This window comes from Castor canadensis, chromosome 3 (assembly GCF_047511655.1).
Source record: "Castor canadensis chromosome 3, mCasCan1.hap1v2, whole genome shotgun sequence".
NCBI classification, from domain to species: domain Eukaryota; kingdom Metazoa; phylum Chordata; class Mammalia; order Rodentia; family Castoridae; genus Castor; species Castor canadensis.
In genome coordinates, this window is record NC_133388.1 from 78270866 (window position 1) to 78289060 (window position 18195).

General features: G+C 34.5%; 1 long non-coding RNA gene across 2 annotated transcripts in view; it reads right to left on the bottom strand.

The window, feature by feature from the left end:
* LOC141421295 (uncharacterized) overlaps nucleotides 1-18195 on the bottom strand; it is a 271813-nt gene that overhangs the window by 240157 nt on the left and 13461 nt on the right. For both annotated transcript variants that reach the window (XR_012445904.1, XR_012445903.1), the window contains exon 2: nucleotides 13765-13872. This is a non-coding gene — a long non-coding RNA (uncharacterized lncRNA). The remainder of the gene's footprint in view (nucleotides 1-13764; nucleotides 13873-18195) is intronic.

Here is an 18195-nt window from a genome sequence, read left to right on the forward strand (position 1 = left end):
GAATAATACTGGAATACATTGAATCTGTGTATGAAGATGTCATAACAAAATCCATTGAATGTCCATGGTCTCCACTCATACTTCAGTTCTTAGCCAGAGCAATAAGGAAAGCAAAACAAGTAAATGAGATACAAATAGAAAAGTGGTCAAATTATCTCTATTTGCAGATGACATGTTCCAACAATACTTAAAAGACAGTATCAGAAAAACTCCAACAGAAAAGTCTTAGATCTGACAAATACTTTCTGCAAAGTAGCAGGATACAAATTGAACATACAAATTCTGTAGCTTTTCTATATAGCAACAATGGAAAAAAATCAGGAAAACAATCCCATTCACAATAGGCACAGAAAAGTACCTATGGATAAACCCAACATTGGAGGTGAAAGACCTCTACAATGAAAACTAAAAAAACTGAAAAAATAGAACACACTAGAAGTGGACAAACCTGTCATCCTCATGGATCAGCAGAACATATTGTAAAAATGCTTATATTACCAAAAGCACCCTACAGATTCAATACAATCCTCCTCAAAATTCCAATGAAATTCTTCACAGAAATAGAAAAAAACAACCCAAGAATTCATATGGAAACACAAAAGACTCAGAATAGCCAAAGCAATCCAGGGCAAAAAGAGCAATGCTGAATATATCACAATGCTTGACTGCAAATGCTATTATAGACCATAGTATGGCTAGCACAAAACAGACACACAGAGCAGCAGCATAGAGTGGACAACCCAGAAATGAACCACACAGCTATAGCTACTTAATTCTTGACAAAGGAGACAAAAACATAAGGATAGCCTTTTCAACAAACAGTGCAGAGAAAACTAGATAGCCACATGTTAGGAGACTGAAATTACATCACTATTTCTCACCTCATGCAAAAATAAATTCAAAATGGGTCAAAGAACTCAATCTGAAACCTAAAACTTTGAAACTACTAGAAGAAAGCATGAGGGAAACTCTTTAAGATATAGGCATAAATAATGACCTTCTGAATAGGACTCCAATAGCACAGGAAATAAGAGCAAGAATTGACAAATGTGAAATATCAAATTAAAAAGTTTCTGCACAGCAAACGAAATAATTACCAGAGGGAAGAGACAGCCTACAGTATGGGAGAAAAATCTTTGCAAGGTATTGCTTTGAAAAGAGATTAATACCAGAATATATTTTTAAAAACCCAAAAATCAAACACAAAAGACAAATAATTCAATTAATAAATGGAAAATTGAACAGACAATTCTCAAAAGAAGAAATACAAATAGCCAATAAATACGTGCAAAAATGTTCAATATCAAGATTAAAAAGCTTCTGCACAACAAAAGAAATGGCCTCTAAACTGAAGAGACCACCCACAGAGTGAGAGAAAATATTTGCCAGCTACACATCAGACAAGGGACTGATAACCAGAATATACAGGGAACTTAAGAAACTAAACTCTCCTAAAATCAATGAACCAATTAAAAAATAGGCAACTGAACTTAATAGAAGTTTCTCAAAAGAAGAAATTCAAATGGGAAAAAAAACACATGAAAAAATGCTCACCATCTCTAGCCATAAAGGAAATGCAAATCAAAACCACACTAAGATTCCACCTCACCCCTGCTAGAATAGCCATCATCAAAAACACCACCAACAACATGTGTTGGAGAGGATGTGGGGAAAAAGGAACCATAATCCACTGCTGGTGGGAATGCAAGCTGGTACAACCACTCTGGCAAGTCTAAACATAGACTTGCCATATGATCCAGCAATCCCACTCTTGGGGATATATCCAAAGAAATACAACACAGGTTACTCCAGAGGCACCTACACACCGATGTTTATTGCTATTCACAATAGCCAAGTTATGGAAACAACCAAGATGCCCCACTATTGATGAATGGATCAAGAAAATGTGGTACTTGTACACAATGGAATTTTACTCAGCCATGAAGAAGAATGAAATCTTATCATTTGCATGTAAATGGATGGAACTAGAGAACATCATTCTGAGTGAGGTCAGCCAAGCTTAGAAGACCAAAAATCGTATGTTCTCCCTCATATGCGGGCTTTAGATCTAGGGCAAATGCAGCAATGTGGCTGGACTTGGATCACATGATAAGGAGAGAGCACATTTGGGTGATATACGAATAGGTAGAAAACCCAAAACATGAAAGCATTTGATGTCCCCACTCCAGAGGAGCTAATACAGAAACCTTAAAGCAACAGCGGTTATCATGAGAAGGGGATCAGTAACCAGGGTAAAAATCAGTTAGAGATGAATCAACATGGGTCATAACATGTGTACATGAAAGCAATGCTAGGAATATTTCTGTATAGCTATCCTCAATTCAACTAGCAAAAACACTTTGTCTTCCTTATTAGGCTTGACTCTTTTCTTCAACAAAACTAGTGATAAAGGCAGAACAGGACCTGCCTGGAACTGAAGGGGGAAGGAGCGAGAGGGTGGGGGAGAGGGGCAGGGGGGAGAAATGACCCAAACAATGTATGCACATGTGAATAAAAGAATTAAAAAAATGTTCAATATCTTTATCCATAAACAAAATGCAAACCCAAACTACAACGAATTTCTATCTCATCATAGTCAGAATGGCAATCTTCAAAAGCTTCTGCACAACAAAGGAAAGGTTTCTAAATTAAAAGGCAGCCCACAGAATGAGAGAAATCTTTGCTAGCTATACAGCAGACAAGAGATTAATAACCAGAATATACAGGGAGTTCAAAAAACTATAAACTCCCACAAAATCAATGACCCAATGAAGAAATGGGCAAATGGACTAACCAGAGCCTTTTCAAAGGAAGAAGTCCAATAGCTAAAAAACATGTGAAAAAAATGCTCAACACCCCTGGCCATAAAGGAAATCCAAATCAAAACCACATTAAGATTCCACCTCACTTCTGTTAGAATGGCTACCATCAAGAACACAAACAAAAACAAATGATGAGTATGTTGGGAAAATGACCCCTCATACACTGCTGGTAAGAATGTACGCTAGTAAAACCACTGTGGAAAACAGTACGGAGCTTCTTCAAAAAACTAAAAATAGAATATCCATATGATCCAACAATACCACTCCTAGGGATATAAGCAAAGGAATGTGAGACAGGTTACAGTAAAGGCACCTGCATACCCATGTTTATTGCAGCATTATTCATAACAGATAAGGTATGAAAACAGCCAAGATGCCCCACACCTGATGACCAGATTAAGAAAATGTGGTATTTATACACAATGGAATTTTATTCAGCCACAAAGAAGAATGAAATTTTGTCATTTGCAGGTAAATGGATGGAACTGGAGAACATCATCTTAAGTGAAGTTAGCCAGGTATAGAAGGTCAGAAGTTCCATGCATTCTCTTATACAGGGAATCTATATAGACCTAATACAAATATAGCAATATTATGAAAAATAGGTCACGCTAAGGGGAGGTCACATACAAGAGGAGGAGGGTAAAAGAAGGAAATTAAGAAGGTGAATGTGGTTGATGTACTCTCTATAGAAGAATGAATATAGAAATTTTAAACTGGTTGAAACCACCATTAAAAAAGGAACTAAGGTAGAATGAAGAAAAATAGAGGAGATAAACCAATTCAGGTTATAATACATACTTACATGGAAATTCACAAGGAAACTCCTTTTGTAGCTATCTCAAACAAGCAAAAATGTCATTTTTTTTTTCTTTTTTCATCTACGAAATCGAAAAACAGGAGGGTGGAATAGGCCCTGAGGGTGATCAGGAGGTGGTGGTTAATATCAGTGGGAAAAAAAGTGGCAGGGAAGAGGTATAGGAGGGTGAATATGGTACAAATACTGTGTACACAGGTATGTAAATGGAAAAATGACACCTGTTGAAACTATTCCAGGAAGGGGATATGGTCGTAAAGGAGACTCAGAAAAATGCATATCACATATTTTCTCTCATAGGCAAAATCTAGATTGTAAAAAGGCATGAAAGTAGAAGGAGGGCTATTTGGAATGACGGGTAGAGGTAATAGGGGAAGAGGACTAGTTAGTGTGATGTGGCTGAACACTATTGAAGTACATTGTGTACACGTATGACAATGTCATAATGAAAACCATTATTTTGTACAATCAATACACATTAATTTAAAAAGGACAGAATTATTAATTCATCTGAAATTTTTTGAATAAATACTTCCTTCCTCCTATAATAATTATTAAGTGAGTCAAGAATGCTGAAGAACCTGTGTAATAAGTGCTCTAAGTAGATTGGATATCTTATTCTGCCTAGAATGGCAATAAGAACAAGTATTACATATCTATAGGGAATGCTAGAACTGAGTATTTCCAAGAGACAAGATTTTATTTTTGAAAGCAATCTCTGGCGGTTATGTAGGAGCTGCTAGGACAAAGTGAGTAACATTAGATGCCACCCCAAACAGTTAGGACACTACAGTCTACTAAAGTCTACTTTTAAAATAATCTACTGAAGACTGGATGAGGAACTGGACTAAGGCAGTGACGTAAAGGTTGGGAAGAGGACTCAGCTTAAATACACTTTGGAAATTAACTGGTAGTTATGATTGTTCCATAATAGTTCACATGAAAACCACTACAGAAGCATGGGGTAAATCCTTACAAGTATAAAGACTGAGTAAAGAATTTGGTTTTGTCACATCCTTTTTTGTTACTTATTTATCTATTTTGATTGGTGCTGGGAATTAAATTTAGGGCTTCACAAATGCTAATCATGTGCCTGCTTCCTTTTTTTATTTTGGATTTTGATAGCGTATTTTTTTCTTCTTCATTACTAGTACCTGAATTTTTCTTTGAAGGAAGTGTCCTTCTCTCATTAGATCCGATCTGGTGAGATCAATCAAGATGCTCTACTTCTCTTCACATTCCTCAGCTTAAACAATAAGATATGTCCTCTCTAGAATTTGTGACAATGGAAGAAGAAAAGGTAAATAAACAGAAATGAAAGGCTTGGAGCTGTTTTACACTCTCAGTACATCTAATGAGACATTGTTGAAGTACTAGGATTCTTAAATCTGCTCTCATTCTTGTCATTTAGGATTTTAGGCTTCCTTTTTTACAATTTTTTTTTATTTTGAGGAGTTTCCTTTTATTTATTTATTTTTTTGTTTTATCATTTTTACATTTACTCATATGTGTATACATTGTTTGGGCCACCTGTCCCCCCTCCTTGTTCTCTGATTCTGTTGAAGAGAAAACATAAGAGATAATAAGAAAGACATAGTGCTTTTGCTAGTTTGAGATAAAGATAGCTATACAGAGAGATTCCTAGCATTGCTTCCATGCACATGTGTATTGAAACCCACATTTGTTCATCTCTACCAGACCTCTTCACTCCTTCCCATAGTGGCCTCTACCAGTTTAAGATTACTGTATTCGCTCCTCTACAATGAGCACTTCAACCATATTCAAGTTTTAGGTTTCCTTCCCTTTCCCTATTCCTCTCATGCACATTCTCTCCTTAGCGTGTGACCCATGCTCAATAATATTCCTGCATTTCTTTTGGTCCTATAATCTGCATATGAGGAAGAACATGCAATTTTTGGCCTTCTGAGCCTGGCTAACTTCACTTAAGATGATGTTCTCTAGTTCCGGCTATCATTACATCTCCTTATATCCTCCAAGAATTAATTGTCTGCTTAAGTTAGCTATTTCTTTTAACACAAACAACCTAAGTAACACAAAACTATCATAAAAATATTGAACCAAGACATAAAAAGATAATAATGCAGTCTCTTTAATAGTGTGCACAGTGGTTTCTCCACCATGTTGTGTTATCTCTAAATGTTAAGCAAGAGAAAATGTTCTTCCAATGTAAGAAATACAGTGACTAATGGAGATGTATTCTTCAACACTTACATAAAGTAAAGAAGTATATAATAACTTCTTTCGATCTCATGAGATAATAGCAGAGAACAAATTGTATATTGTACATGTTAGGACTTTATGTTAGGATGACTATTTTGGTCAGATATGAGAGAGTGAATGAAAATACTGAACAAGTCTAGTGCAGACTTTTGAGCTGGTAGTGAGGAACCACATGCCAAGTTCTTGGACCTTATCAACAGAACAATCTTTAAAAGTTTTGATACTGCTGCTGCTGCTACTGCTAAAAAAAATTCTATTTTGTGGTTTGTGGGTGATTAAAGAATCTTCAATCAAGACTTAAATGGGAGCTTGCAAATAATGAAAAGCCTGGTTGGTTAACATATAAACTCTTCTCTCAGGTTCACTGATTGTGCATGAATACAATTTAATGGAACCAGCAAACTCCTTTCTGCTCAGTTTGTTTGCCCCAAATTTAAGTGGCTATCATACTCCTAGGACTGCACCTTGATCTCTCTGGCTTCAGGGAATGAAGAAATTCTCTATATTATTTCTGCTAAGTAGAGAATATGGCTCCATCCACAGGAAAAAAAAATCAAGTTGAAATTTATAATACGGGAACTACAAGAGGAGAGCAGATGAATTCAAACAGAGACAAACCAACAGTCTGAAAAATCCTGAAAGCTGACACATATCAGTTCTAAAAACACTGACAGATTGCCAGAAATTATTTTGGCAGAAGATGTTCAAGTTTAGAAGAGCTAACATTAGAATAAGAATAGGCAGTTAACTAGGAAAAAAAAATAAAACAAGCAAAACCAAAAGTGGATAAGGAGGGGGGAAATCAGTTCATTTTAAGAGAAGACACTGACAGTCCCTTTGTTTTAATAAGAGAAATATAAAAAGAAGAGAGGAAAATCTTTCTTTTCTACTTGCTGAGTAATTGCTAAAAGTGAAAATCCATTGTAACTAGGCAACAACACTTTGATTTCTCTGATTTAGTATGCTGTAGTCTAATCAAGAAGAGAAAACAAGAATACTGTAAATAAAGTATAATTCCCTTGACCCTGACAAAACAGATCTGAAAAACGATGAGCTATATCCTCCAATTGATCTGTTCTTCAAAGCCCCATTGATAGAGGTAAGACACTAGTGGTCTTAGCAAAAAACAGCTTGTCATCATAGTCCAGGATGGCAGGACAGCAGATCAATATGTCTCCAGGAGTACTTTAAGTATGCAATTAATTTATTTGAAACATTTTTGTTAGTTGAGTTTCAGAATAAGTAATTTGACAGGAGATTTTGAATTAATTGTAAAACCCATTTGACAGAAAGATAGCATTTAAGTACAGTGGATTTCTCTAACAGTATAAAAAGCAAAAGATGAAGGAAAACTCTCTGAGGAACAACTGGAAAACAATATGGGTTGCTGTATACTGGCTGATGCTATTCCTGTAATAGATTATTTGTCTTGCTTTTGGCCTATATAATGAGACGTGTGGTAGTGGTATAGTAGTATGTTATAAATATGCCTTAACAGTTTCTGACTTTCATGCCTTAAAAAACATTATACTTTTGTGTACTACGGAAAGTTACTTTAATAAACTATGAAAAGTATAACAGAAAAATAGCTTATATTATTAAAGCTTTCAAAGTACAGATAAAAGCTTGAATGACCAAAATTGGAGAGTAAAAGAGAATTTTACAAGAAAGAAGATTTAAAGAGCATGAAAACCTTAAAATGACATGCTTCTTTCTTTAGAGTTTGCATAATCTATTTATAAATTTATTGAAGGTTTGCTTCAATGGCAAATGCTTTGAATTGTTGATCTTTCTTTTTAAAGCATTTCTCTTTTCCCAAATAACCTCTGCCATTGCCCTACTGTGAATCTTGATGCAGTATTTAATAACCACCATCATCTACATAAGCTGATGTCAACTATCAGAAAAAAATGGGATGACTGGAATTTACCATCGTTACCAGTTAGATCTTCCTTTACTATATTAAATTTCTAAAAGACATTGTTGACTTATGCATCAAAGTTATTCATATTACACAAGAGGATCAATTTATTAGGCATGCGTGCTGAAAATCAGTTAGTTTCCCTGTAAATTTTAGTCTTCTCATAGTGTGGACAGTGAGCCTACTGATATAATATTGTTTGAACATTTAGAGTTTTTTCCTACCTGGATGGAAAATGTATGGAAAAAAAAAAACAGCACAAGTTTCTATTTTCATTAGGCTTTCCTGTTACAAATAAATTATTTCAATGACTACATTATTTTAATGACTCAAAATGGTATAAAGTCACGTAATAAATGGTAAGATTTAAAGAACCACAAAGCACCTAAAAAAATGGGTGCCTTCTTTTGTAAGCAACTAGGGCTCAATCTCCAATCATGATTTTATAGGTGCTGAGACTACAGTGCTAGAAATTTATCCTGGTCCATAATTATTCTAAGTTTTGCATTTATAAAGGAAAATGTTTTCTCTAAATATAGGCCTCCATCAAAAAAAAAAAAAAACAAAAACTTCTGCTGCTTTTTCTTTAATTCTTCTAATGAGCCCCACAGTGGTTCTTCTGAACTGCAATTTTCCTAGGTGTAAATAGAACGTGGCAGGGTGTGGAATATGAGTTTTCCGATGCCTTTCTTTCTTTCCCAGTCAGGCATTGTCTAAAAGTGTGCTGCTGCCTTTAATTCCAACCTTTCTATTCCTTCAGTTTTCACTGTAATGATTAATTTACATTGAAGAGAACTTCTTTTTTAAAAAATCTGTTTTCATGCAGAAAGATTTTCTTAAAGGTTTCTAACTAAATCACTTATGGTTTCCCATTGTACTTGTTCCTTTTGAGATGCTAACATTATTTGAATTAAAAAGGATAGTTGCAAGAGAAACATATAGATAAATACCCCTCATAAACTGAACCTTGCTTTTAGGGAGATGTACTTACGTTTTGTATAATTTAATGCAGTTCAGTGTGATATTGCTACCCAAGTATACGCTTATCAAATTTAACCTCCCTTTAGCCAGACCCTCCAGACAAACACCCTCCCCAATTTCTTTTTTTTTTTAAGTTTTTTTTTAATTTCCTTTATTCATATGTGCATACAATGATTGGGTCATTTCTTCCCCCTTCCCCTGTCCCCTCCCTTTCCCTCCTCCCCCACCCTTTGCCCCTACCCCCTCGCTTCCAAGCAGATACTGTTTTGCCTTTATCTCTAATTTTGTTAAAGAGAGTATAAACACTAATAAGGAGGACCAGGAGTTTTTGATATTTGAGGTAAGGAAAGCTATATAGGGAGATTCTTAGTTTTGCTTCCATGTACATATGTGTTACTTTCTAAATTGATTCTTTTCTAACTAAACTTTTCTCTAGTTTCTAGTCTCCTTCTCCTATTGGCCTCTGTTGCTTTAAAGTTTCTGCATTAGTTCCTTTGCATTGAAGACATCAAATGCTATCTTTTTTTAGGGGGGGTTACCTACCTATCCTCATACCTCCCTTGTGTGCACTTGCCTTATCATGTAATCAAAGTCCTATCCCCTTATTGCATTTGCCCTTGATCTAAAGTCCACATATGAGGGAGAACATATGATTTTTGGTCTTCTGGGCCTGGCTAACCTCTCTCAGGATTATGTTCTCCAGTTCCATCCATTTGCTTGTGAATGATATGATTTCATTCTTCGTCACGGCTGTGTAAAATTCCACTGTGTATAGATACCACATTTTCTTAATCCATTCGTCAGTAGTGGGGCATCTTGGCTGTTTCTATAACTTGGCTATTGTGAATAGTGCTGCAATAAACATGGGTGTACATGTACCTCTGGAGTAACCTGTGTTCCATTCCTTTGGGTATATCCCCAAGAGTGGTATTGCTGGATCAAACGGCAGGACTATGTTTGGATTTTTAAGAAACCTTCAAATTTTTTTCCAGAGTGGTTGTACTAGTTTACATTCCCACCAACAGTGTATTCGATCAGTCACTATTCTACATTCAAACCAACTTTGTGTATGTGTGTGTGTGTGTGTGTGTGTGTGTGTTTTCTATGTCTGGCTTATTTTGTTTAACATTATGTCCTCCAGTTCTATTTTGCAACAAATGACAAGGATTCAATTCTTCTTTAGGGCCAAATAATATCCCACAGTATATTCCACATGTCTTCATCCAGTCATCTCTTGATGGGCACCTAAGCTGATGAAGGTACCTATGTTTTCAAAACTCTGTGACACTCTGCAAGTCACCAAATACCTCATATTCTCTTTTCCATTTTTATACAGAAATTTAACAATCTGGTCCTTTGGATTATCTTAAACTATGATATTTTATTGTGTCTCAAGAGTACAATTCTTGAGTGTATGAAGGTATCTGTCCCCTTCCTTATCTAACCTTGCATTTTTTATAAACTTACTTACAAACCTACTATCCTGTAACAGAATTTTTTTCAAAATAGAATGACTAGAACAGCTTTATACTTACAGAAAAACTGAGAAAATAAGAGTTTACATATACCTTGCATGTAGTTTCCCCTATTATTATTTTACATGAATATGATAGTTTGTTGCAGTAATAAACCAATGTTAGACCAACATAATTAATAAAAATCCAGACTTCCATAGTTATTCTAACATTCTTTTTCACCCAGAATTCTGTGCAGGATACTACACTTCATTTGAGTGTTCTGTCTCCAAAGGCTCTTCTTAGCTGTGACAGACTCTTAGATCTTCTTTGTTTTTAATGACCTTGACGGTTTTGAAGAATTCTGGTCAGGTATTTTGTGGAATGCCCTTGAAATGGGATTTGTCTTTGTTTTCCTCATGGATAGAAGCAGGTTATGTGTTTTACAAAGGATGATCAGAGAGTTAAAGTGTTGTTTCTATCACATCATATCAAGGTCACACACTACTAACTTGATTTTTAACCTAATGTTGACATCGATGCTGGCCTTCATCACCTCACTGAGACAGTGTTTGTCAAATTTGCTCATTCTACTTTTCCCACTTTTCTTTAGTGAATTCTTAGGAAGAAAATTGCTATAATTAGTCTCCATTTAAAAATCCTGTTGTAATATAGTTTTAAAGGGTAAAACTAATGATATACTAATAGAACAAAAGAAAATTTGTGTGAGGATCGTGTATTTTTATAAATTATTGGCCATTCTTCTACAAGGGGGTTTTGTCTCTTCTCCCTCATTTATCTAATTATTCAATCACTAATGTATACCAACATAGCTTAATGGGTATTTATTTTATCCTTGGCATTATACTGTAATTATAACTTTGTTGCTCTACTTTTCAAGTTTTGACTATTCAAAGATCTGTCAGTTGATTTGAGCATTCCTTCAATACACTTCATCAATGTAGACTTTTGTTTTATTTTGTGTACTTCCTCACTTTTTAGCACTATAAGATGCTCCAGACACATTTGTTTCCTAATTTAGTCTCAAAATCTTCCACTTATTTGAAAAGATCTTATTCTTCTTGTTTGAAACTTTTTAGAAACCAAAGTTGTAGCCTGTTTTCTTTACTTATCTCTAACCTCTTAGCATCTTACACCATCTTACATTCATGTATATAGTTACTTAATTCAAGTATATATGTATACGTATCAGTGTCATCATTGTGAAATCATTCCCCATGGGGAACAACTTTATCAACTAAATATTACATTTACGGGACGTTCCATTTGTCTTTAGTATTATGGGATCCATTCATTTCCAAAGTTATTTACGTCAGCACCCTTTTCCCCCACCTTGTTGGCTGAAATATTTTTGTAGGCTTGTACTACAATCAAATTCTCTTTTCACAATCCATCTTGGGATCTTCTGACTTTCTAAATAACTTTTTGAAATATTTGCATATACTGGTGTCTACTGTTGTGCAATAAAGTTCCTAGAGGTTTTTAACAAATACATGATGTTATGTATCCACCATTATAGTATCACTCAGGACAATTTCATTCCCTAAAAAAAGTCCTATTTTTCACCTTTGACCCTTTCACCTTAACTCCAGGTAACCACTAAACTTTTTACTGTCTGTATAGGTTTGCCCTTTCCCAGAATATCATATAATTGAAGCATGTAACCTTTTCAGATTGTCGTTTTACAATTCTCCACATCTTTTTATTGCTTGATAGCTCATTTTGTTCTAACACTGAACAATATTATGTGGACATAGTGTTTACTCATCCACCTACCAAGTGATATCTTGGTTGCTTCCAGTTTGGGGGAAACTATGAATAACGTTATTATAAACATTCCCATGAAGATTTTTCTGTCTGTATGTTTCAAATCATGTGGGTAAATACCTAGGAGTGGATTGTTGTACATAGTAAGACTATGTTTAGATTTATCAAACAAAACACAACAATCAAAATGTCTTCCAAAGTGACTGTACCATTTTGAATTTATCCTTGTTAGAATTTGTATTGTAGGTTTGAGGATTTCAGTCATTGTAACAGGGATAAAGCAATATTGCATTGCTGTTTTCATTTGAAATTTCTTGATAAGAAATGATAAAGAACAGCTTTCAGATGTTTATTTCCCATCTGTTTATACTCTTTGGCGAGGTGTCCAGAGATTTTGCCCATTTAAACAAAATGGTTTATTATTTTTTTCTTGTTGCATTTTCAAAGTTCTTTGCGTACTTTGGACACCAGCTCTTTATCTGATACATAAGACAAGGGAGCCTAAAGGATGAAATTCACAGGGATAAGGCTCACATTGAAGATAAGATCAGAGGTGAGTCAGAGTGGGGGGTACAGTTGCAAACAGGGATTTGAAAGAAAAAGGAATCATCATAGTGATTTTTTTTCAGTCTGTACGTATGACATCTTTCTGTTTCCTAATTTAAAAAGAATGAAGTTTGTAGGAAAACCAGTTGATCTTTATTTTTTAAAACATTTTTAACCACTGATTTTACTACTTTGCTATTTTTACCTAAATTCAAACTTATTTACAGGCTGTCATACAGGCACCAAAATTTATGTGGCATATGTAAACTTTGGAGCTGACATAATGTAAACATCATCTAAATCTGTAAACATTATTTCAAAACCAATTTACATAATATGCAAACAAACAGGCTTTCAATCAAAGTTTAACCAAATTATTATTACATGTTAATATAAAACTGACATTCTCTTTAATGTATGTAACTACTGATCAAGAAAACCTTTAATTTACTGTGGTTTCAAACCTTATATGTCTTCTTCAAGTAATTGGAAAATAGAAAGAACTGTAAAGTCAACTTATGGAATATAATTTATTTCATCTTGAGAAAGTATATGTTCAACCAATTAAGTCTAAAACTATATCATTATTTAAAAATTCATGTTAACCTTTTTTAAAGTTTTCAGATACTTAACGATACTTTGATCCTATTATTTGGCCAGAAAAACTTAGATTTTAAAATTTTTAAGTAGTTTTAACATTCTTTTCTGAAATCAGTAATGCACAGTATTATATATAACTGCAAGTTTTATATGTATTTACCACTTGAAGTAAGAATATTATAAAATTTATCAACCAAAACAGTACAATTTGTGAATAAAAGGAGACAGTAATGATAATTATAATAGTAACAGTGAGATAAATTGAGTCTATCCTGTGTAAATCTGAACAAAGGGTTAAACGTAACCTCAAAACATTCCTACCATTTTAGTACATACTTAATAACATTTTTTCAAAGTTAATGATCTTTACTCAGTTTAAAATAAAAATTAGAAAAGCAACATCATTTTAGCTTCCTAATACAGGGATTATGATTGGGTCTTAAATGTCCCCCAAAGGACAAAAGAATTGACTGACAACATGTGGCACTATTTGGAGTTGGCTCAACCTTTAGGAGAAAGGGCCTACTGGAAGGAAATGAGATCTTTGAAGAGGCTACTGGGACCTGGGCCCATTCTCTCTTTCTCTCTGCTTACCGGCTGCCATGAGATGAGTATCTGTCTTACACTCCCCTCCATGATGCTCTGTCTCATCACAGGCTCAAAGCAACAGGGTCTAGCCTTCCATGGACTGAAACCTTGAAACTATGGAACAAAATAAAATTGAGGTCAGTTATCTAGGGTATTTTGTCAAAATACACCTTATTAACATAAGTGAGATGCTAAGAGTAAGCAAACTGTAAGAGTTTAAAGCTATACTAAAGAAAAAATTGAAATGGCTAATAAATACATGGAGAAATGTTCAATCTCCTTAGCTATAAAGGAAATCCAAATCAAAGGAATAACAGTAAATATGGACGATGTATTTTGTATTCATATATGAAAATAGAAAAATGAAACCTATTGAAATTATTCTTAAAAAGGGGAAAAGGAAGAAGACGAAGAAAGATGTAAGGGTAAATCTAACTAAGCTATATTGTAAGTGCATATGTAAACATCACAATGTATACCCCCTGAACAACTATTATATACCAATAAAATTTTTTAAATGAATTTTAAAAACTACACTAAGATTCCATCTCACCCCAGTTACATTGGCAATCATCTAGAGAAACAAAATGCTGGCGAGGACATGGGAAAAAGGAACTCTCATAAACTGTTGATGGGAATGTAAATACTATAGGAATCAGTGTAGAGGTTCCTCAAAAAACTAAAATTAGACCTATCTTATGACCATGCCATTCTTGGGCATATATCCAAAGACTATAAATTAATATACAAGAGAGATTCCTGCATAACCATATTTATTGCAGCTCTGTTCACAATAGCTGGACTATGGAATTAGCCAAGATGCTCATCAACACACAAATGGATAAAGAAAATTATATGTACACATACACACACACACACCATGGAATATTGCTCAACCATTAAGAAAAATGAAGCTGTGTCATTTGCAGGAAGATGGATAGAACTGGAGATCATTATGTTGACTGAGATATGACAAGGTCAAAAAGCCAAATATTGCATTCCTGCTTATTTGTTGGAAATTAGACTTAAGATGATGATGACTATAATAATAGTAAAGGGCCATGAATGTGAAAGGGGGACAGTCTGAGGGGATCAATGGGAATGGGGAGGAAAAAGGAAAGGATGGGGGGGCAGAGGATCAAAATACACTACATGTATATTTTCAAAGACAGCATAATGAAACCCACCAAATGCTGTTTGACAAAGGGAAATGGAAATATAAAGAAGAGGGTGAACTAGTTCATGGTATAGTCCCACATGTTTGGAAATGACACAACGAAACCCTCTCATACTATTAATGTATGATAATTACAAATGTAATGAAGCTATTTTAAAAGTGTTTAAAAGATTACCCTGCTCCAAACTTACTTAACAAATTTTCTGAAAAGCTACCATTTAAAATTAAGTGCTGTTGTTAAAGAACATATTTCTCAAAATTGACTCAAGGAATATTAAACTGTCAACTACTACTGGTTATGGTGGAACCTTAGGAAGATGTCCTTCTTGGGGGCAAAGAACTTCTGACACATGTAACATTTGGTTTTCTTTTCTGGAAAATAAATAAAACCAATTTGGCTTAACTCTTGTTGTTTATAAGAAATGGGAAACAAATTTCCTCTTTTAGAGATATGTTCTGTGAGAAAGAGTAAAAAGAGTAATGTCTAAAAGTTTCTACCTGATCATCTCCTGTATAGAAATCATTTCTGCTTACTTTTTATATTTTTTAAATGTAGCAGATGTTTTCTTTTGCATAGGTAAAAGGCAAAACAATACTGAGCTCACAATAAGTGCACAGTTACCCGCGTTATCAGGATGAGGTTGATGTTACCAGTTAACGGTATATGGAGAAGTAGCTACAAGGGAAATTTTCCAGACTTACATGGTCCTTGAAGGGAATAAGAATTTTACTTAACAAGAAGATTACTACGGAAACATTTCAGTTAAGTATAACTACATAATGAACTACCCTGAAACTACCCTAATTTTAAAAAGAATGAATATAGAGTTTTAAAACCAGTTGAAACATAATATTCTTTGTGTGAACTCCCTATACGTTTATGTTAACACAACTAGTTCAAACAACCATATGTAGATGTTTTGTTTGTGATTAGTAGCCTGCTTTGGGTTTGTATTTATACTCCATCTTTCTACTCAGCCTTCCAGCCTACCTAGTCCTAAGCTTCTCTTTGTAGAAGCTACACCTATACGTATGACTTTGACTGAAATCCAGTGTGAACACAGAAGATTTTTCTGACGTTAAATGTGACCATTTTCTCAACTCTTCTGTCAGTATACTTGCATCTATCAGATTACAACCCATAGACATCATTCCTAACTGAGATCCTACCTGATATTGTCCTATTGCCTCAGATGCTATAACCTGCAGTTTTCCACCTTGGAGTTAGTCCATCCTGTTTTGTTCAGGCCTGAGGTTATCTTGTCTCTTTAATGACCTGCCTTTGAAGAAAGAACTGTACTACACCTTGTTCACTTTAAAAAATGGAGCACTGATAATTCAGGTGTGCTGTTGGCAGTGACAATACTTTTCATGACCCTTTGAAACACTAATGTGTGGGGGGTTACCTGTCATCTTCAAAAGTTAACACTGAAAGCCAGCAGCATGACATTTTGACACTGAATGCTAACATCCTAAGTAAGAAGACTTCATTGTTGGACTCTGTTCAAAATATCTTCCTAGGGATTTGTATGCCCTGGGCATATTTTTCATCATATTAAAAGCACTGTGAAAATGTTTTCTTAGTTTGTTTTAACTTTCAAAACTCAAAAATCTAAGTGCTATCATTTTTTATCTCTTTCATTAAGCTAAATGTTTCATATCATCACTCATATCCAAGCCACTGATGATTTAGATTGCCAATACTCCCATTACTCATTCAAGAACCTCATTAGTCAGAAGATAAAGTATATTTTTAATATAGGATTTTTAATAAAAATATACTCTAATACAAAAGATACTATTTCAGATCCCCGGCGATTTGTATACATTATCTTGAAATAAAAGAGTATTCACTGCTAGTCCATAAACCTAAACATGGGACTATAGCTAACTTGCCCAGCTCCTCAAAGAAAACACTCAAAGCAGAATGAGGATATCACCAACTTCATCTCCCTTTTTGTTCTTGAACAACAAAATCAGATTTTCCTAAAGAGTTATAGAGTCCATTTATCAAAATATGATTCAACTTATTTACGGGCAATTATGTAGATGGTTTTTAAAGTTTTTTTCTAAGAAGTATAGAATATATGGAAAAATATATCAAATGTATAAGGATGAATTAAAGTATGATAATAATAATATGAACAACAATATAACTATCATCTAGGTTAAGGAAAAAAAAGACATTTCCTATCAAAAGCCTCCATTGTATCTACTTAAATATATTTCTTTTTTTTCTCCACTATTCTTAAAAAAAACATGATCATGAATCCTGTATTAGTAATTTCTTATGTTTTCCTAATATTTTTATAACCTATGCTTGGATTCTTATACAGTACACAATTTCCATCAAGTCTTCACACTTTGCATTTGACACAAATTTTTCTTATTCTGACTTGCTTCTTACACTCATCAATATACTTTGTGATTCATCTTGTTGACGCATTTGGCTGTGTTTCATTGATTTTCTCTGCTCTACAGGATTCTGCTGTATGAATATACTATAGTTGATTTATTCTCTTATAGTTTATGAATATTCTAAATTTTCTTGATATTACCACAATGTTCTTGTAAACATTCTTCTACATACTTTCTTGTTCACATAGTCAACAAGGCAAGTGTCAGTTAATGGGATTTCTAGGTAATAAATATGAGTATGTTCCACTTCGCTTACTAATGCAATAGCAACTGAATGGGCTAAAACAGCTTCCAAACTCTTAGCAGTTAAAACATCAAAGGTTTGTTTGTTGCTCATTGCTATGGTTTAGATACAGTTTGAGTATGTCCTTGTTAGGTATTAAGAAGGTGAAACTTCATCTGAAAATGGTATTCAGAGGCAGAGTTTTTGAGAAGTAACTTGGATTTCATAAGGTCATCAGGGTGAAGTCCCCAGCACTGAATATTGGTGGCTTTATAAGAAAAAGGAGAGGACAGAATACCAGAATACAACACAACATGCTCCCTATCTTTTGCTAGGTGATGCCCCGTGTTGCTGGGGACTCTGCTAGCAAGGTCATCACTGGATTAGACACCTCTTTGGGCCAGAACTGTGAGCTAAAACAGACTTCTTTATATTTTATTCTGTCCATGGTATTGTGTTATTAGCAAGAGAAAAGGGACTAATACATTTAGGTTATGTTTTCATCTCAGGGTGCTGTCAGTCACCACTGAAAAGGGGTGAACCTGGTCAGTCACCAGCCCTCAAAATCTCTCATTTGGAAATGACACAGACCCCTTAACTTCAAGGAGGGCACATGTTC